The sequence below is a fragment of the Pelodiscus sinensis genome, chromosome 3, assembly GCF_052426305.1.
Source record: "Pelodiscus sinensis isolate ZL-2025 chromosome 3, ASM5242630v1, whole genome shotgun sequence".
Lineage (NCBI taxonomy): Eukaryota > Metazoa > Chordata > Testudines > Trionychidae > Pelodiscus > Pelodiscus sinensis.
In genome coordinates, this window is record NC_143054.1 from 43,960,411 (window position 1) to 43,982,232 (window position 21,822).

Consider the following 21,822-nt stretch of genomic DNA (forward strand, 5'->3'; position numbering starts at 1 on the left):
TGTCAAACTCTATCCAATCAATAGGAGATAACTTGTACAGGAGGAAATATGTAGAACAGATTACAAAATCTTAACCAAACTGCTGTGAGTATTCCAGTCAACCTGAAGAATTGGGTTTTGCCCACAAAGGTTCATGATATTATATATGTATTTTTAGTCTCTAAGCCCTGGTCTACCCCCCTTATTTTGAAATAACAAGCACAGCATCCACACTACCAAGCCTGTTATTTAAAAATAACAGGCTGATTATTTCAAAATAACTCCTGCTTTCCATGAAGATTAATGCTAATTTTGAAATGGTTATTTTGAAATAGTGGCACTGGAGCATCCATACTAAAGCTATTTCAAAACAACTGCTCCCTAGAATAATTCAAACTAATTACTCCCTCATGCTTCCTGGGATTCTAAGTCGAGATAGTACATACACATTAAGGGAGCCCATCTCAGACTAATTTCAAGGCTTCCCTGGAGTGTGGACATGTTATTTTGAAATTATTACAGGCAGTCCCCGGGTTACGTACAAGATAGGGACTGTAGGTTTGTTCTTAAGTTGAATCTGTATGTAAGTCGGAACTGGCGTCCAGATTCAGACACTGCTGAAACTGACCGCCAGTTCTGACTTACATACAGAATCAACTTAAGAACCCCAAGCGTCCCCAAGTCAGCTGCTGCTGAAACTGATCAGCAGCTGATTCCAGGAAGCCCGGGGCAGAGCAACTCTGCCTCGGGCTTCCTGTAGTCAGCGCTGGTCAGTTTCAGCAGTGGCTAAATCAGGACGCCTGGGGCAGAGCAGCTGGGGTGCTGCTGGGTTGCTCCAGGCATCCTGAAACTGACCAACAGCGGCTGAATCAGGACCAGAGCAGCTGGGGTGCTGCTGGGTTGGTCCAGTAGCGCCCAGAGCGGCGCTGCGGGACCAACCGGCAGCGCCCCAGCTGCTCTGCCACAGGCGTCCAGAGAAAAGCCTAGTCTGCTGGAGGAGGGGGGCGTACTAGCTGCGCCCCCCCCCCCCACCACAGCAGACCAGGAAGACGTGGGCGGCGGACCGAGACGCACCGCAGTCCCGCCGCCTGGGTCCTCCGCGGCTTTGCTCCCAGTCTCCCTGGTCTGCTGGAGACTGCCTCGCTGCCCGAGCCCCTCCGCGGCTTTGCAAAGCCTGGGGGAAGCCGGCAGGGGAGCAGCCCAGGCGCGCCTGGGCTGCCTCGCTGCCCGAGCCGCCCCCCCCATCCCCCGCGGCTTTGCAAAGCCTCGGGGAAGCCGGCAGCGGGGCAGCCCCGTTCGTAACTGCGGATCCGACATAAGTCGGATCCGCGTAAGTCGGGGACTGCCTGTATTTTGAGGGTTATTTTGAAATAATTTCCTAGTGTACATATGCCCTAAGGTGCGACACGACTACTCATTGTTTTTAAAGTTACAGACTAACACAGCTACCCCTCTGAGATTTCCCTATAACAGTTAATGCTCCAAACGTATTCATTATTAAAAAGCATAAATCAACATAGCTTCATCAGCTAGAAAGGAGTTACTCTCAGCTAGTGTAAATTAGCGTATGGCCGATATTTTTAAATACTTTCACTACTACAATTCTTTCCTGTTTAAGTGAAATATTGATACTTGCTATGGATCCTATGAAATTTGAGCACTATGTACCAAGAGTATGCTCTTGCACCGAGGCTTTTTGTTTTACATCCAGCATATTTCTGAAAAAATAAAAATCTTGGGCGATAGAGGTCTTTTCATGCAGTCTTCCAAATCTCTATGGTAATGAAGCAGGCAAGTGAAAAGGGAGACTACTTTGGATGCAGTGTCTTCTAAAATTCCATTCCACATGGGTGTTTCCAACCAGACAAGGAAGGAGATGGCAACTCTCCAAAAAGGTAATATTTATTTTATATTGCTGTATGCCGTATCTTAATATGATCTTTTGATTTAATTCTCCATACTGCAATTTTACATTCTCACAGCACATAATTCATGTTGATACAGCCTTAAGCAAAAAGTAAGTGGTTCCTGTATTACCAGAAACCATAGGTAACATTAAATATATTTGTCATATTACAGATAATTTTAAGTATGGCTTGTCCCTCTTCTTCAGTTAGTGTATAATTCCAAAAAACAGTAACAAATGTTCCATGTATCATATTTCTTTGGCCATCTTTCTACTGTTTGCATTTTTAAAGCTATTTGGGTAGCATCCATCATTTAAAAAAAAAAAAGTTACTCAAATGCTTTTTTAAAAAAATCTGTGACTTTCTAATTCAGATAGACAGACAAATGTTACATTTTGAATGAACAGTGCAAGCCTTTTGGAAAGTTCCTTATTTAATAAGTACTGTGTCTTGGGCAGAGAACTCTTCCAGCAATACATACAAAGTGAGACAATGAAAAGAAAGTGAAATGTCCAATAAAGCATTTTGTGTTTGTCTCATTCTGTTGTCCCGTGTTACATTAAAATCAGGATAAAATGTCATACAATATTTCTTTGAATACTACTCTGCAATTTAATCCAGGAACAGATGACCACTGATTTACCTTAATCACATGCCAAATAAAAATGCAGGTGAGAGGTTACACAGTGATCTCCAGTTTTGTTTTTGTACCCTGGCTTGTGTGCATACACTTTAAGAACAATCTCAGTCAGCAGGAATAATGTCAAACATACAATTCTGCAACAACGCAAAGTGCAGCTGGGTTTCTTCCAATCCATTTAGATACAGCAGTTCACCTCCTGCTTATTTGTTCCTGGCTAGAAACTACAGTAAACGTGATAAAAGATCTTTCTCCAATATTTTAATGTGATAAAGTTCTCTCTCACTATTTTGAATTATAATAATTATTTTTATGTCAAACTTGCTATATTCTAAATATTCTTGATCAGACTGTAATATAGTTATTGTAGTTAGTGTTCCCATGTCTAAAAATTAATTATGGACTCAAGTTTTTCTTAAAAAGCTAAATGTGTGGTATATCCAGCCCAAAAGGTTTAAAGTACAGGTTAAACCTCTGTAATCCAGGTCTCCTTGGTTCGGCAACATCTGGTGCCATCTGTGGGACCACGGGTGTTCCGGGACTAGAGAGTCCCAGTGGCAGGTTGGCGGCTGAGCTCCCCACTGCTGGGCTGTCCAGCGTACTGCAACTGGTCAGCCAGGCACAACCCAGCGGGGCTGTCCCGCGGTGCCAGGAGCCCCGTGCACAGGGATCTGGGCTGCCCAGCATAGCAAAGATGGAAGTGGGGGGGGGGGGACCAGCAGGGAAGCAAGGCTGGTGGCAAAGGGGGAGCCTGGCAGCTGATGCAGGGCTAGTGGGGGGAAGCCGGTAGAAGGGGAGCTAGATAGTACCTCTCCTGGTCGGGCAAAATCTCTCATCCCTGACCAGTCAGGTCCTGAGGGTGCTGGACTAGGGAGGTCCAACCTGTACTTATAAGTAATGCTCTGTGTATATTCTTCATTCTTCTGCTCCCCTTTGTCACAGAATTATGCTTCAGAGCCTGAAGGACAAGATTTCCAAAATAAGGGGCCTAAAGTTAGGTTCTTAAAACCCTAGTTCAGGAATTACATAATCAAATGATTTTCAAGAACATTGAGCAGAGTGGAAAGTAAGCGGGTGCACAGCTCTGGTAAAAGCTGGCTGAGCTGCAACCCAAGTCAGCACAGAGCTATTTAAAGAGCTAGCAGGGACCCAGGATGCATTAGGACAACACCTGTAAGAAATTAAGTTACTTTTACCATTGGTGTTGAGCAGCCAGGCATTGGCGAGGTACATCTATTTTGTAGTTAGGAAGGAGCCTGCTTCCTTGCGTGGTTAGACAGACGTGCACTATCCCTGCTCAATCTAGCCCTCTTCAAACAGGAGTAGACAGGGGCTCTGAGTAGCTCTTACAGTACATCACAGGGGGGTCTAGGCAGAATTGCATTCAGATGACTAGCTGAAGCTGCTTCCTGTGCTACCCCCCCACCTACCTACACTGCTATTTTGGGGGGTCGGTCTATCCAAGCTGGGAAGTGCACTACAACCTGCAGTATGCACATTCAGCCACTACAGTGAGGGTGCCTGGCTGCTCAGCGCTTTTAAAAAAGGCAGGCCACTTACTGAGTGCTTACAACGGAATTTAAGGAACTTAACTACAGGCACCTGTAGCAAATGTGGGAATTTGGGTGATATTTTTATGATTCTTGTGAGTGTCTCATTTTCCCCCTGGGCTTTGTATTGCTATGCATGGAGCAAAAAGGGAAGAAACAAGGTGTTGGATTCGCACTATGTCTACACTACAGGATTTTTGTGCAAAAACCTGTGGAGCGTCCACACCTCAAGTGCACTTTGCACAAGAACATTTACAGTGAATCAACAGAACAGAGGGCGTTTTGCAGTACAGGTGTTCCTCTTTCTATGAGGAATAACTCTTTTGCGCAAGAACTCTTGTGCTAAAAGGTGCGGATGGATGGGAAACGGGGGGGGGCGGTTGTGCAAACAGGGCTGGATTAAGGGGGAGGACTAGCTGGGCAGCTGCCCGGGGCGCCAACCTATGGGCCTTGCGGCGCCCCTTAGAGGTGCCATCAGGCGCCGTGCGCCCGATTGCAGCTGTAAGGAGGGCAGGGCCGCACGTGCGTCGTGTGCCCACTGCCCAGGGCTTAGGAATGGCTCAAGCCAGCCCTGAGTGCAAAACCCTCCTATCGAAAGAAGCACAGGTGCCATTCTGTGAATGGCAATCAGAGCTTTCTTGCGAGAGAGTGTCCATGCAGTCTGGACACTCTCTTGTGCAAAAGCACATCGCTTTTCTGATGTACTTTTGCACTGTGGATGTGCTTCTTGCACAAGAAGCCTGCAGTCTAGACAGCCTCAGATAGCCACCTAAATCTATACACGTGAATGGAAGAGGCAATGTAAACAACAATGGCTGGAATTTTCACACTTACCAACAACCAACCATAGTTCTCAGCATGGAAGCAGAACACAGACCCTGAGCTGGATAACAAAGGGAAGAACTGTGTTAAGAGTTGAGCTCCAGAGGCACAGGAGTCTAAAGAAAATGAAACCGACTGAGAAAGACAGTGAAGATAATTCCTACAGCAACATAGCTCAAGGGGGCCCTGGCATTAGCCAACTGATGGTGTTTGATATTAACTGAAAGACTTTCAAATTCCACATGCCAAGTGACTTATAAATAGTTACCTTATTTTGAAAGGCTGCCCAATGTCACTGCAAATATTTACTCAGAGCACCTGGGCCCTGACAGAGTAAAGGCAGAAATGTGACATGGCTGGACTCTGTAGGGAGCCAGAGAGACAGGGACTACTGGTCATCAAAGACCTAGTTTCAAAGTTGTGAAGGCTATGGGCCTACCTCTGTAAAACTATGTGGATCCTTAAGGTACAGCACACCAAATGAATCACTCAGAGACTGGTTACAGGTAGGGTAATAGACCAGATTCTGTGAATACATTGCAGTGCCTAGTTTTGAAGATACTGGAATGATTTTAAGATGTTTCTAGATGATTCCAAAGATAACCCTGAAAATACAACTCAAGTAAAAAAACTGCTGCAGCATCATCTTCCTGAGTTTGCCAACAGCCCGAAACAACAGGAAAGAGATAGGCTGTTCATTTAATCACAACTAAATTACCGCACCATCATACTTCTCCCACAATCCTAAACTACCATCACATGCCTTCCTAGAGGATATAAAGCCCCACAACAGTCCGCTCCAAAGCCTGATTAGATTGATAGATAGATAGATAAATAAAATAAAATAAAATAAAATAAAATAATCCTTCTCCATACTTGAAAGTGTCACATAAAATAAGTGCATAAGATAAGCAAGCACCATACAGGATATCACACTGATTTAATAATTTTCATATTTAAATTTAATAACATTTAAAAATTATATTTTGCAACTGAACATCTACCAGATGAATGTGGAATTTTGGTCCACCTTTCACTGGCAGAAAATTCTAAGATATGCCATGATGGCCCAGCAGAAGAAGTTAAAAAAAGTGCTACTGAGCTTCTATGATGGGCTTCCCCACTGAACGAGACAATAAGAGAAAAAAAAAAACCAAAAATTGGTTTCAAAGGCATATACTTTACAGAAACTGAATGAACAACAACTTATATGCTGCTGGAAATGTAGGTAAAGAAAGGTAGGAGAAGGAAACTAGACAGATGCATATAATGGCTACAGGATTTTAAAAAGGTGGTAAGAAAGGAAGCTAAAACATCATTTCTATCTAGTCCTGCTTTTTTCTGAGTGAGAGACTTAATATGTTTTGCAAACAGTTTTAATCTTTCTCTTTTAAAAAAAATTTCTTGAGTCTCAGATTATTTGGGAATTTCTGCACAACACATCTCAGTCTTCAACCTCTAACAAGAGACAGTGAAGGAGAGCATTCTACACCAGTTGGGATTCTTAATAAAAAATGCACAGGCTAAGTAAGCAGACCTCTCCTACAAAGCTCAAAATTCCATGGCTTCAGTCCACAGGTATTCATGGAAAACACTTGAGAAGAGAGCTTAGAGGTCCAAACACTTATCCACTCCTCAAGTAAGAGATTTTGTGTACCTGAAAGGTATGCTCTCCGTAGCATTCTCTTTGATCTGCATGGCAATTTCCTGCCCCACTGTTGTACTCTCCTTCCAAGCACAGAATTTTCACAATTGTCAATGGGAGGAAATCTACACAGAACAGCAGACCTGAGAACTGCCATACAAAAGGAGAATTTTGCCCTCTGTACATAATCAAAGATGTAGATTTCTTGTCCAATGGACTGTTAGAGGATTTCAGATGTAAATGTTAAGATAGACTGGAGAAGGGAGGAGAAAGAGAAGATTGCTCCTAGACAATACCGTGATATCAAAAGATGCCTGATCCCTATGGATATCAAAGCAGATATGTTCTAACAGTTGTAAAAGGACACTCATTAGCAGTATGCCCTTTTCTAACTGCGCAAACCCTGCTGTTAAAGGTTCAGAATGGCATCTTGCCAAGTATGAAACAGAAATATGAAAAAAATAGCACGTGATAAAGTACAAAAAACAGAACCTAGAGAAACTAGCTTTGATTTTAGGTTTTACTTTGTTCATGGCTTTTGACGTACTAGTATAACGTATAAACAACGAGGAGCCCTGTGGCACCTTAGAGACTAGCAGATTTATTAGGGCTTTCATGTGTAAAACTCACTTTATCAGATGAATTGGAGTGGCGTTTACACAGGCATGGGTATATATAAGGACAACAAAATAAAGTACTTGTATAAATGAGGCTATCAAAGTCAAGGTGGAAGTGGCTCATTCATAGCAGCTGATGTGGAAATGTGGCTATTAAGTGTGTTAACTAGTTAAGATCCTTATTCAGTCCTAAGTTGATAGTATTGAATTCACAAATGAACTCCATTTCAGCTTTTTCCCTTTGTAGAAGGATGACTACTTTTAAATCCATTACTGACCGTCCAGAGAGGTTAAAGTGTTCCTGTAGAGGTTTATGTATGTTACCGTTCCTGATGTCATTTGTGTCCATTTATCCTTTGGCCAATATACATCACAGAGGGGCACTGCTGGCACTTGATGGCATCTCATATTTAAAGTGCGTGTAACCCACATGCCTTCTGGCTGTCCCTCCTAGAATGAGTTCATTCTACAGCCTTAGTTGAGACTCAACTGGCTTTTAGCTCATGCGGTAGAAGCTCATGCACTAAGCTCCAGAGATGCCAGGTTCTGTCTGTTGATGTCACATACGCACATTCAGTTTGAACAGATACTAAGAGCAATGACACTGCTGCTGGACAGGTGAAATACTGTGCCTAGCAAAAGTGCTCAAAGGATAGGTAACCAATAAACAGGATTAGTTAAAAAAAAAAAAAAAAAAAAAAGATTATCCAGAGATAATATAGTGACTAGCTACTGTAATCCGATAAGAAGCAAATGGGAAGAGGCAAGGAAGGAAGGCAAGGTTGACAGAGCAGAGGAGGTTGCTAGTGTGTTCACTGAGGGATATGCAGTTACCGCAGCACAGATTTAATGCTCGAGGGACAGCTTGTGGCTGAGGATACAAGGGGCACACTTTGACACTAAATTTAAAATGTCTTTAATATTTCAGTATTAAGATATAACAATTTACAGTAAACTTCCGATAATCCAGCACCTTTAGGACCCAGGGGGTGCCAGATTATCAGATATGCCGGACTATCAGAAGGGGGGGCTATGAGGGGTCTGGAGTGGGGTGGGAGGGGATGCCACCCCAGACCCCTCATAGCCCCCCCTTAAGATAGTCCGGCTCTGCCCCAGGCGTCCCTGATTCAGCTGCTGCTGGTGAGTTTCATCAGCAGCTGAATCGGGGATGCCTGCAATAGAGCAGCTGGGGTGCTGCCGGGTTGGTCCTGCAGCGCCAAGGGGCAGCGCTACGGCTGCTCTGCCCGGGGCTTCCTGGAATGAGCCGCTGATCTGTTTCAGCAGCGGCTGAATCGGGGACCCCTGGGGCAGAGCAGGTGGGGTCCTTCCGGGTTGGTCCCGCAGCACCATCCTTTGGCTCTGCGGGACCAAGCCGGCAGCACTCCAGCTGCTCTGCCCCAGGCGTCCCCAAGAGCAGCTGGGGTGCTGCCGGGTTGGTCCCGCAGCCCCGAGGGGCAGTGCTATGAGACCAACCCGGCAGCACCCCAGCTGCTCTGCTCCCGGCTTCCCCGATTCAGCTGCTGGTCAGTTTCAGCAGCAGCTGAATGGGGGAAGCCTGTCCGGCTGCCCCAGCACTTCCGGGTTCCTGATGGTGCCGGACCATCAGGAGTCCCGGAGCATTGGATGCCGGACTAATGGAGTTTTACTGTACTACCATATGAACAGGGCTGCACCATTCATTCTAAGATGCTGATACTGTGCCAGTGGACATTGTTCACTATAGACTGTTGAACAAAAGAAGAGTAAAGTACTCTCTTCTATCCCTTGTGCTGTCAAAAAACCTCAACACCCACAATCTAGCACAAATGCCTTAGACATCTTCAGACAAAACATGATGAAACAATTGTGGGAGAGGGAAGGGAAGAAGGAAAATGGAATGATGACTCCAATAACAGTTATGTCATCACCATCTGTTGCTAAAAATACAGCCCTAGAGTTGGAAATTTTAATTAAAACAAACCTTTAAAAATGCAAAAAAATTGTGCCATTTTGAAAATGATAAGCACGCTGTAATAATGCACCTTGTTATGATCTCCTCTCCAGAAAGGTCAAACCTATGTGTAGAAGGGCCAAGATAGTGATTCCAGGTAGGCTAGGGATGTTAAAATGTGTTATTCAAATAACCACTGAAATTTTCAGCTGTTGTATGTTTACATGTGGGATATTGGGGGGCGGGGAAGGGAGGGGAAGGACAGGCAGCTCTGCAGGAACCAGTACACATAGGGGGCTTTTAGCTAGACGGTGGAATTCAATCAAAGTTATAGAGGCCAAAAGGAATGATCATTTCCTCCATTTTTGTTCTCTTCATCAAGTGTCCTCATTACGTAAATTAGTGGTCTAAGTTTGGAACCAAGAAAGAAATAGTACCAGGAGCAGCATGTAGTCAACTCATGAAATTCACACTATGTAAGTTCAGAGTCAAGGACTATGGTTGGATTTTTAAAGAGGGCTAAATATGTTTATCACTAATAATTGTTGCTATGAAATATTATAAAATAGCCTGATCTCATACTAGCAGGTGTAGGGTGATCACCTCTGGGAACCAGGAATTCTCATTCATATGTTTTCCCCTTTTACCATGGTAAAACTAGCTACAGTTGATGAGTTATTGGGGTCTTCACCTTTACCAAAAGCATGATACTGGCTTCTGCAAGAGGTAGGAAACTAAACAAAACATACAAATAGTTTGATCTGACATGAGATTTTCCATGATGAATTCAATTACCCCAATGAAAGCTGTGCACCCAACAGTGCAGTAGCTACAGAAATATCGACGAGGAGTCCTGTGGCACCTTATAGACTAACCGAAGTGTAGGAGCATAAGCTTTCGTGGGCAAAGACCCACTTCGTCAGATGCATGTAGTGGAAATTTCCAGAGGCAGGAATAAATATGCAGGCCAGGATCAGGCTGGAGATGATGAGGTGATCCAATCAAGGAGGATGAGGCCCACTTCTAGCAGCTGATCTGGAGGTGTGAATTCCAAGGGAACAGAAGCTGCTTTTGTAGTTAGCAAGCCATTCACAGTCTTTGTTTAATCCAGAGTTGATTGTGTCAAACTTAAAGATGAACTGTAGCTCAGCAGTTCAGCTGAGCTACAGTTCATCTTTAAGTTTGACACAATCAACTCTGGATTAAACAAAGACTGTGAATGGCTTGCTAACTACAAAAGCAGCTTCTGTTCCCTTGGAATTCACACCTCCAGATCAGCTGCTAGAAGTGGGCCTCATCCTCCTTGATTGGATCACCTCATCATCTCCAGCCTGATCCTGGCCTGCATATTTATTCCTGCCTCTGGAAATTTCCACTACATGCATCTGACGAAGTGGGTCTTTGCCCACGAAAGCTTATGCTCCTACACTTCGGTTAGTCTATAAGGTGCCACAGGACTCCTCGTCGCTTTTTCAGATTCAGACTAACACGGCTACCCCTCTGATACTCTACAGAAATATGTTCATCTGTAAATTTCCTTGTGCAGATGTTGGCTACACTTTCAGAACAACAATTCAGAGACCTCTCCTCCAGGATGCCTCAACAACGCAAGCAACTTCCTGTATTCTGTAGTGATCACACAGGTTACTTTTCTCTGCAGGCAGGCAAGCAGGAGGGAGAAGGGGAAAGTGGTGAGGGAGGAGAAGGGCAAAGAAGGCAATTGCCCCAGGGCTCATTGATTAAAAGGGGCTCAGGGCTTCTGGCTGCCACACTATTGCAAAGCTGGAGTCCCAGGCCCTTCAAATCACTGCCGGTACCCTAAGCACCACTGCGCCCTCTGTGTGGCTCTGAGAGCTTGAGGCCAGGGTACACACTGTGCTTTGGACATCACATAGGGCTAGCTGCCTCCCCTCCCAGGGGTGCAGCACCATCCCTCTCCCTTGCCCAGGGCCGGCAAAAAGCTCCCCTGCAGACAAGAAACAGCACAAATCAACTAGAGGGAAAAACGACAAGGAGTCCTGTGGCACCTTATAGACTAACAGATGCGTTGGAGCATAAGCTTTCGTGGGCAAAGACCCACTTCATCAGATGCACGTAGTGAAAATTTCCAGAGGCAGGTATAAATATGCAGGCAAGAATCAGGCTAGAGATAATGAGGTAAATTCAATCCAGGAGGATGAGGCCCACTTCCAGCAGCTGATCTGGAGGTGTGAACACCAAGGGAGGAGAAACTGCTTTTGTAATTGGCTAGCCATTCACAGTCTTTGTTTAATCCTGAGTTTCTCTCTGAACTCTGGTCCTGAAGTTTTTTTGCTGCAGGATGGCTACCTTTAAATCTGCTGTTGTGTGTCCAGGGAGACTGAAGTGTTCTCCTACAGGTTTTTGTATGTTGCCATTCCTGATATCTGATTTGTGCCCATTTATTCTTTTACGTAGGGACTGTCCAGTTTGGCCAATGTATATAGCAGAGGGACATTGCTGGCACATGATGGCGTTGCAGGGATTGGTTCCTGAGTTAGAATTACTGTGGTATGGTGTATAGTTGCTGGGGAGAATATACTTCAGGTTGGCGGGTTGTCTCTGGGCGAGGACTGGCCTGCCTCCCAATGCCTGTGAAAGTGATTGATCATTGTCCAGGATGGGTTGTAGATCACTGATGATGCATTGGGAGAGGTTAGCTGAGGACTGTAGGTGATGGCCAGTGGTGTTCTGTTGATTTCATTTAACTCGGGAACCAATCCCTGCAACAAACCTCGGTGCCAACTCTGCCCACATATCTACACCGCTGACACCATCACAGGACTTAAACAGATCAGCCATACCATCACTGGCTCATTCACCTGCACATCTACCAAGCTGCAGTTCATCTTCAAGTTTGACACCATCAGCTCAGGATTAAACAAAGACTGTGAATGGCTAGCCAATTACAAAAGCAGTTTCTCCTCCCTTGGCGTTCATACCTCTAGATTAGCTGCTAGAAGTGGGCCTTATCCTCCCTGATTGATTTTACCTTGTCTCTAGCCTAATTCTTGCCTGCATATTTATACCTGCCTCTGGAAATTTCCACTACATGCATCTGATGAAGTGGGTCTTTGCCCACAAAAGCTTATGCTCCAATACATCTGTTAGTCTATAAGGTGCTTCAGGACTCTTGTCGCTTTTGCAGATCCAGACTAACATGGCTACCCTTTGGATACTAGAGGGAAAAACTGATTTAACACAACTTGTGGAATGATTACTGCAATCAATATAACCGAAATAAAGTGTAAAAATCCCTCTCACAGACCACCAAGGAACTTGCTGTGCTGAAAAGTTACATAGAGTTTCCCAAAGACTTATCAGCCAGTTATATCTTCTAAAGTTTTCCATTTCTCTCCTCCCAAGGTGCATTTGCTAGCAACAGAGTTTTGGATCAAGTTGCTGGGTTATTAGTCAAGTTGTTGCTTTCACTGAAAGCATGAGTATACAAGATGAAGAACACAGTAAAAACCACATTTTAACATTTGCCAAACTTTTGAAAAGCCTTTCAAAAAACCAAACCAAACAAAATCCCACACAACTAGTCACTCTCACCTGCCAGGTATAAAATTAAAGATGTCTGCTTTTAACATTTACCACACTCCCACCATCAGTTTTTATGCCCCACATTTTGGGAAAATTATTATTTTTTAGAAAACCTTGAATTTGCAAATGTGCTGCATACCTCCTATGACTCACAGAAGTCAGAATTTCAGATATAGGATGGACATTCACAAAGTCACATAGTGCCTAAGGCAGGGGTGTCCAAACTTTTTTCAAAGAGGGCCAGATTTGAAGAAGTGAACATGCGTGAGGGCCGTCCCCACACTCTCAGCCCCAAGGCAGAGGGCCCACAGGGTCGGAGGTGGGCGGAGAGCGTAGGGCATGCCGGCCTCACGCCGGCCCGGGGGCAGGGCGAACCCGCAGCCGAGCGAGGGAGCGGGGCTGCGCACGTGCCCTACAGGGCAGGCTCTAGGACCGCGGAGGCGGCGGCGGCGGCGATGCCAGAAGTGGCGCGCTGGGCGCACCAGTTCAAAAGAGCGCCGGGGAGCCAGGAGAGAGGGAGGAAGCGGGGGCCGTATTAAATCGGAACACGGGCCGCAATTGGCCCGCGGGCCGGACTTTGGACATGCCTGGCCTAAGGCTTAATGAACAGTAATCTTCTGAAGCTTCAGGGGGTAGCCGAGTTAGTCTATAAAGTGCCACCAGAACATTTGTTGTTTTTTAAGTTTATCCTGTACAGACAAACAAAACATGTAGATGGTATCGTGAGCTTTCGTGGGCACAGCCCACTTCTTCAGATGACTGGAGTTTTCAGTTTAGGATGTGCAGACCCAAAATAAATAAGGGAGAAGGGAAACGGGGGTGGGGGGAAGGAAAAAAAAGAAGGGGGCAGGAAACAAGGAGCAGGGGGTATGAAAATATCAAAAGGAAAAATAAGGAGGCAGAGCTGGTAGTCTATAAGCACCTAAAGACTGGTTAAAAGAAGCAGATAAGGATCATAGGTTAGCAATTAGATAGGAAGGGTACTAACGCACGAATCTGCGCAAAGAGCTGTTGGCACCTTCATTGAATGATAGGTTGATAATGTCCCAGACATCCGTTATGTCGACTGAGGCCATTGTGAGAATTGAATTTGTGGATTAACTGTAATGCTTAAGCCTTGCTACACAGATCTAAGGCTCCACACCCATAGTTTGACATTAAGAAATAATGAGGGTGAGTCTATACTGCAGGGACTATACATCATGGCTACGTCTACACTGGCCCCTTTTTCGGAAGGGGCATGCTAATTTTGAAAGTGGGAATAGGGAAATCCGCGGGGGATTTAAATATCCCCCGCGGATTTAAATAAACATGTCCGCCGCTTTTTTCCCGGCTTGGGGAAAAGCCGGAAAAAAAGCGTCTAGACTGGCCCGATCCTCCGGAATAAAGCCCTATTCCGGAGGATCTCTTATTCCTACTTTGAAGTAGGAATAAGAGATCCTCCGGAATAGGGCTTTATTCCGGAGGATCGGGCCAGTCTAGACGCTTTTTTTCCGGCTTTTCCCCAAGCCGGGAAAAAAGCGGCGGACATGTTTATTTAAATCCCCCGCAGATTTCCCTATTCCCACTTTCAAAATTAGCATGCCCCTTCCGAAAAAGGGGCCAGTGTAGACGTAGCCCATATGTATGGCACCACAGGGCTATGATGGCATGGCTGTAACAGACACAGCTTACAGCAATAAAAGGTTTTTTCCTGTCACTGTAAGAACACATCTCTCCAAGTGATGGAAGCTTCCAATGATCTATCTGTGTCTACACTATAAGGTCAAGTGCTATAGCACTCAGGGACATGGATTTTCCATATTCCAGAGCAGTAGTGTTGGAAGGAACAATTTGTATAGGTGAGGTGCTTCCCAAACAAGAGACCCCCATTGTACAAATATGGCCCACATCCTTTGCATCTGGATGCACGCATTTATGTTTAGTCATATTAAAATGCATTGTTTGGCTTGCACTGATTTACAAAGCAATTCAGAGCGCTCTGAGTCAGTGAAGACAGTATGAAAAAGGCAAGATACTACCAAGAAAATGAGGCTCTCAAAAGGAAAACAATTGTATTTACAGGAATTAGTAAGTTATTATGGGACACAACACTTAATAAAATGAAAATGTATGTATCTATAGCAATTACGTGCAACTTTTATTCATGCCTAATGTAGCAATAGAAAAACAGGGCTTGTCTTCACATACAGTGCTGCACCAGATTTTATTAAAACTTTGCTGTTTATTTCAGCTTTCCAATTTACCTTTTTCCATCATTGCAATTCTATTACTTACCATATTTTGAATACTAAAAAATTGTGTCAAACCGTCTCTCCTATTAAGGAATAAAAATTAGCAAGTAAATTCCACTGATCAAAGGTTTTTCTAGAGTGCTTATCACCATGGCACCTAATCCCCATACACAAATGTGCTATTTATAAAATAAACTTGCTAGAAAATAGTAGTATTATTCCAGACAATTAGGACTAATCGCCCTTCTGGAGTTCACTAACCCACACATGGGAACTGATAATTTATGGGAGAACAGGGAAGGGAAAAAACAAAAACGTCTGCTAGTTTTTCTACAATTAATTTAATCAAATGAATGTTAAGCTATACCCAATGATTTTAGGCATGACTAAGCAGAGGTTGCCTGATAAAGATCTGTACTTCTTTAAGGATCATTCCTGATCCCTTCTTTTGCCTGCAGGTCAAACATGGGGACCCCTTACTGCAGCTCAGTACACAATCCAACCTTGGACTGTCTGCTTTTGCAAGATGAACTCCCAAAGAATTTCCTATAACTGGGAAAATCTTACTTTAAAATAAAATGTTAGAGAGACAGACACAGAGGGAGCAGATGTAAAAAGCAAGAAAAAGAACAGCCAGGAAAAGATGAAGGGGTTGGGGAAAACGGACTATCCATACATTTTCAATCATGGAACAGCCAAAGACACCTTCTACTATATATTTGAGGGAGTTTGTCTGTCTGTTCAAGAATTCCTCAAACTCCTCGTCAACCACTCCTCCTTGTCCTTCTAGGACAACCACATTCGATATACAGCTTCCTCTGATATCTTATCTTGCTTTAAGTTATTGTTTGTGCCAGGAAAATGGGATGTGCCTGGAATGGGATTGCTTCTCTCAAAACTACACCGGAAAAAAACAACAACAACAAAAAAAGAGAGAATGAATCTCTAGGCAGGAGAAAGGGGCTGGCTGGTGGCATGCCACATCCCCCATCCAGGACTGCCCCTTCCCATCTTCCCACCCTGCAGGTGCACCATATTGAGGCTGAGGGAGCTGCTGCTTCTCCCCATTCATATGGGAATATCTCTGGCTCTTCACCATTGTCAGGAAGAGAGGGGAAAATACACAGTTTCTTGCATTCCTCACTCTGGCTGAGAAGTGCAGGGGGCAGATGAACCTGTCCCTGCTGCAGCTGGGGGCATGCGTCCCTCCCCTGGCAGTGCCAACTGGAGCTGCAGCAGAAAAGGTGCTTTTCACCTGACTCTGAGCTGCTGAAGTAAGGAAGAGCTGGGGTAGTCCTCTCTCCCTGGGGCAGCCTGCATATTGAACTCCTCGTCCCCAGCTCTCCCCCCCGAGCAATTATTTGAACAAAGCACATACATTTTCACATTAACTTTCCAAAAGACAAAAATGAATGGAGTTAAGGACTCGAGCAAAGCCAGGTAAATCTTCTAGTTTTATATAAATAAAGCAAACAACAATAACAAGTTTTTGAACAGGGAAATGGTCTTGCATCCCTTTCCTCCAAGAGTAATCTTAACTTATTTTCCTTCCTCCAGTCTTTCTGTCCAGCAATGAAGAGTGAGCAAGTGTTAGTGTAAACAAATTACCCTATGCAACCTTAGCTGTGGTCTTGCAACTACTCCATGATTATAAATCAATAAATTACCTAGTGACAGATTAGATATAAGCCAACTAGACAGTTGATTTTAGACAGAATTATAGGGGGAAAAAATCACTTGAAAATAATGCTAGTGTTTCTCTTCATATACACCCCTCCATTATAACTACCCAGGAAAGGGAAACTAAGAAATCAATACAGGTTAGACCTCTGTGGTCCAGTGCCCTCAGGACCTGAGCTGTCCCAGACCAGGGAATTTGCCAGACTAGGGGATGTCAGTGTTCCCCTGCTGGCGGACCTCAGGGTTCTGTCCTTGGAGCTCCATCCTTGAGGCTCCCTACCCTATTGCTGGCATCGCTAACACTGGCCTGGTAAGGTTCCCCACCCTCTTGCCTCAGGATCTCCCGGGGTTCCCCACAGGAACTGCTTGGCTGCTGCTGGCTCCGCTGCAGCAAGGTATTCCCTGGAGTTTCAGGGTGGGGCTGCCAAGCTCCCCGCCCCACTGCTAGGACCACCATGCTGCTGCTGGGGATTCTGTGGATTCCCTGGCTAGGGATGCCCACCTCTGCCAGTCCTGCTTCCACCGGGGGATCCCCAACAGCCCCACTGCAGCTGGGGAGTTCTCTGGCCTCCACCTGGCCCCGCTAACACTAGGACTTCCCGGCCACCACCTGGCCCCATTGATGACAGGGGTTCCCTGGACAGGCCAGGGGCTTCCCAGATGTCACCTAGCCCAGTTGGGGCTCCCCAGCCCCTGGATTGTCTCAGCTGGCTCCGGGGCTTTTTGGTCGAGCAACATCCATGCCTCTGCCAGACCACGGATGTTGACGGAGCAGAGAATCCCAGATTTGGGCAGTTCAACCTGTAGAAGGACAAGCTATTTCTGTGCTCCCAGGCATTGTCAGACCTATGCTATGGTGTCATGTTCTTGCTTTGGTGTCTGTTTCAAAAGCCAATTCTTATTGCCCATAAAAGAACAAACCTAGGGGCAAATGAAGATATAGGATCCAGGAATATTTCATAAGAAAAGGACAGAAGGCTTGAGCCCGGTCACACTCCATCAGTGATGCAGTTGACTATGGTGTAGATGCAGCTTCCTATTAGGGATGTAAATACCCATTTTAGAAGTTAACTTGTTAGACCAGTGGTTCCCAAACTTTTCGGCATCATGCCCCCTTTTTGATTTTTGCGAAATCCTCACACCCCCCGTCCCAAAAAAATAACAGCAAAACTTGGGGTGGGATTGATGGGGGGTGTAGGGCTGGGTCACCTCGCGCCCCCATGGAGTTACTTCATGCCCCCGCAGGGGGGCACGCCCCTCAGTTTGGGAACCCATGGGTTAGACAATACTTTTAACCATGGGGGGGGGGAACTAGGTCCCTTGGGCAGGGTCCGTTGGGCAGGGGTGCGGCTTTGCTCTGGCCGGCCAGCCCCGCTGTGCCTTGAGCAGGAGGCGGCCTGCTCTAGCCAGCCAGTCCCACCACAGGCAGGGGTGGGTTTTACTCACACAAATTTCTTTATCCCTTCCACATTTTAGGGACACCCACCCTTACCCAACTCATAAGGCTCAAGATGCAATCCTGTTAATTTAAACACCCACACGTACCCAATTCTTAGGGCTCAGGGTGTAACTTCCTGCAGATGTGCAGGATCTTTTGCCACTGAAAGTCTTACACTGTAATATCCTTATTTTCTATTTACTGACAATTACCAAGCAAGCAGAATGCACATGCTAAGCAAACAATGTCATGCTCACTAACCCTGATAAAGGCAGGCAAACTTCCCCTGTTAGCTAGGCAAGGGCAGTCTCTCTGGATCTTAGTTGTTGCACAGTCATGCAGAGGAGTTCTGGCAGCTGTGATCTTAGGCTGTGTCTTGAAGGTGAGTTCAAGGTCCTTCCTCCTCTTTCTTGCTGTTCCTGTCTTCCTTTCCCCTTTCTAGGGATGTTAAATGTCGGTTAATTGAATAGTCGATTAACCTCATGAATTCTTATCGATTACTCGACTCTTCTATAGTCCCCAGTGGAGGAGGTGGCACCTAATGCTCTCCAGCCCCACTCCCAAAGAGCCCCCATCACTTCATGCTGCTGCCTCTGTATTGGGAGGAAAGTTGAGCTCCCAGAGCCAGCGCGAGCCAGAACTGAGCCAGGCTGCCTGGATCCCAAAACGCTTTAAATGCAGAGTCACAGCGGGGGTAGGTCCCGGACCTAGTCCAAGCCAGAACCTAGCCAGCCTGCTGGCCAGCCTTCTAAAAAACTTACTGGCAGGGGGAGAGGGCAATGTGTAGTCTATAATATTAACCTATAAGCTTTTGCTTATCAGTTAGTTAATCAGCTACACTATTACATCCCTACCCCTTTCCTTCCTCTTTTCGTTTCCCTGCTGGTCTCCTTCTCGGAATCCAGTTTATATAGTGAAACGTGAGTCCTGCTTAGCTATTCCTTAACCAATTATTTTAGTATATTTTACTAGCCAATCAGAACATACTGTAACAGAATTACCTGACTAATAATACCCCACCACCTTAGCTGATTTACACCTAGCAAAATTAATTATCAGCAGACAGAGATCATACAAACAATAGGAAAGTGAGGACCGTAATCACAGAATTAGGATTCCACAAGCTCAACTATTAATAAATAGTTTCTTGCCAGGCAAAATGCTGTTAAACTAAGTTTTTTTTAACCCAACTTGATATCTATTTCTTTTTCTGGTCACAGTGGGTGCCATTACGACAGGCTCTCCTTCTCACATAGTGTGACACTATTTTAATGCAATTTAGATAGAATGGGAGTTTGTCTCTCCAAGCTTTACAGCTAATGGCTGCTGTTCTTCAATCTGGCTGCAAAGGAAGGCTTTAGGCCTTTCAATATGGCTTCAGAAAAGCCATATTGTTACATGGGGGCCTGCTCTGGTCAGGCCCAGCCCTCCAGTTTCCAGCATGCTTATCTGGAAACCAGTTAAGGATAATGGTAACTGAGTAACCTTTTACATCCCTACTTCCTAAACATGCACGTGTAGTCACCTTGGCCAGTAACACTTCTTCCCGGCTTAGTGTGGTAGGGCATGCCAGAGTGCATTGCTCCATGGTGTCCTGGTGCTTCTCTCTCGATGTACATTTCCCATGAACACTCCCTTGTAGAGACACTACAGAAAATCTGGGCAGCTTTCCTAAGAGACTGTATGCACACAAACATCAGTAGGCAGGGTGGTAGGCACGCATACACACACATGTGACTGTGTTGTGAAAAGAGAAGCTGTATGGGCACAGCTCAGCTTTGTTTGTTGTAGCTGATTCAAATCAAAATGTCACGAATGGAGTACAAAGCATACTTACAGCTGCTGAGAAGACAAGCTTTAAAGGAAAAGTATAAAAATCTGTTAGAATTAATACTAAAATTATGATCATGAAAGATACTGTCAAAGCCACTACACAAGATTGTGGAGAGAAATTTATGGCCAGGCATTTTTATAGATAGAGAAATGACAAAAAGAGCAATAAAGGAAGAAGATGGTGGACACAAACCTAAAGTTGCTAGGCTTGTTGATCAGTGCCAGTTTCCTGTCCAAAAAATATATATTTTGAGGTGAACAGGAAATTCTGATCACTGTAACCAACAGAGCTGCCTTTCCTATAATCAGGAATGATGCATTCAGTGAACTGTGCTCATCACATGACAATTGGAAAGCTTAGCAAAAACTAAAAAGCCATTGTACAAGCGTGGACTGATGGACAGATCTGCTGCCCTAATCTGTGATAAACAATTCAGAGCTGTTACCAGCAAGCAGCGTTTGTGGTCAGGAAAAAAATAAATAAATGCTACAAGCTTGTTGTTCATGAAAAACAAAAACCACAATTAGACTCCTTGGTAACCATCTGCTACTTAAATATTAAGTTGTAACACTTTAAATAGAATATAAAAGGAATAGGAAATGTAATATCACATGAAAAGTGGAAGCAAAGGAAAGCTACTTATCAATAGTTTATTGAAATGAATGTCATGAATCCAAGTAATACTGTAGGACGTACATTGGTTTAAGAAATTAACACATTTACTTCCTCATCTCAGTACAAGCTAACTTGCCTTAAACCTTCAAAGCATCAGCAATGTCCATAAGAACTGTGACATTAACAAGGACTATATGGCATGGGGGACATCTTAACAGACAGAGCATCATTTGAGCTGACGTCCATCCCCTTAAATTCTACAACCGGAGCTCTAACCCTGTGGGCAGAGAGCAAAAGAAGTTCCTGTTCCAATCACACTCAGCAGAAAGGAAAGCAGCAGAGATCCTTGTGAGGTAATAACAGAATTAACTCATTTAAATCACTCCAGAAGTAGCACAAATGGTACTGGGACGTGGGATCAGAGAGACAAAGTGGCTGGATTTTAGATCATGAGAGGAAAAATTTTAAGACTCCTGATTTATAGTTTGAAATTACATCATAAAAGCAACAAGCCGGCTTCATTTAGTGCAAGCTTTATTGTAACCCAGGGGTGGGAAACCTCAAGCCTGGGGGCTGGACATGGCCCTGCTCTTGCCTAGATCCAGCCCCCAAGGCTCAGGGCCCCTCCAGCCCACTGCTACCCCACCTCGAGGCTGGAGCACACAAAATCTACTAGGTTGGGACCCCCTACTCTTTGGTATGGGAGAGGAAGTGTCTTTCTCCTTCTCAGTTGGGGGCCACATCAGTGAGGGTTGGGATTTTTTTTGTTTGTTTTTGTTTTTCACTTGTTTGCAGCCCCCAACTGATTTTTCTGTGGATCAGTGGCCCTCGATCCAAAAAAAGGTTCCCCACCCCTGCTGTAACCTGACAAACCAAACCATAATAATAAAAAAAAAATCCCAGGTCTTTGGTATATTAATTTAAACTAAAGGTTAATATATCCAGAGTTCATACAAGATATTTGTATTCCTATCAACTAGAAATACCACAGGTTACTGAAGTAGTTGTCACTAATGAAGCATAGCCACGGAGGTAAAAGTTTGGTGTTAATAAAAAAGCGCACAGTCTCCAGATGCACTGGAATGGATGCATTCCCTGGACTGAGTGACTGTTTTAACTTGCAATACTGAACTCAGAAAAAGCCTGATTCAATTTTAACTGAAGTTAGACTGTATTTGCTAAGCTTGGAGGACTGGTAAGGGAGATGGCTACATTGCTGTTCTGCTTTCTAAATGCCTTGGAACTGAGGCTGTGTCAACACTGCAAGGTTTTTGTACAAGAAGCTTTTTGTGGAAGAGATCCACACCTCAAAAGCACATTGCAAAAGCATGTACGCTCTTGCACAAGAAAGTGCACCTGTGCTTTTT

The 21,822-nt window shown here is 44.7% G+C and overlaps 1 protein-coding gene across 3 annotated transcripts in view; it reads right to left on the reverse strand.

The window, feature by feature from the left end:
* The window catches only part of ELOVL5 (ELOVL fatty acid elongase 5), a 58,045-nt gene that overhangs the window by 28,475 nt on the left and 7,748 nt on the right, over positions 1–21,822 (reverse strand). Inside the window, exon 2 of one of the 3 annotated variants that reach the window (XM_006137741.5) lies at positions 18,268–18,444. The exons of the other annotated variants lie outside the window; for them this stretch is intronic. The gene's annotated coding sequence lies outside the window, so the exon portion shown is untranslated. The remainder of the gene's footprint in view (positions 1–18,267; positions 18,445–21,822) is intronic. 3 annotated transcript variants of the gene reach the window in all.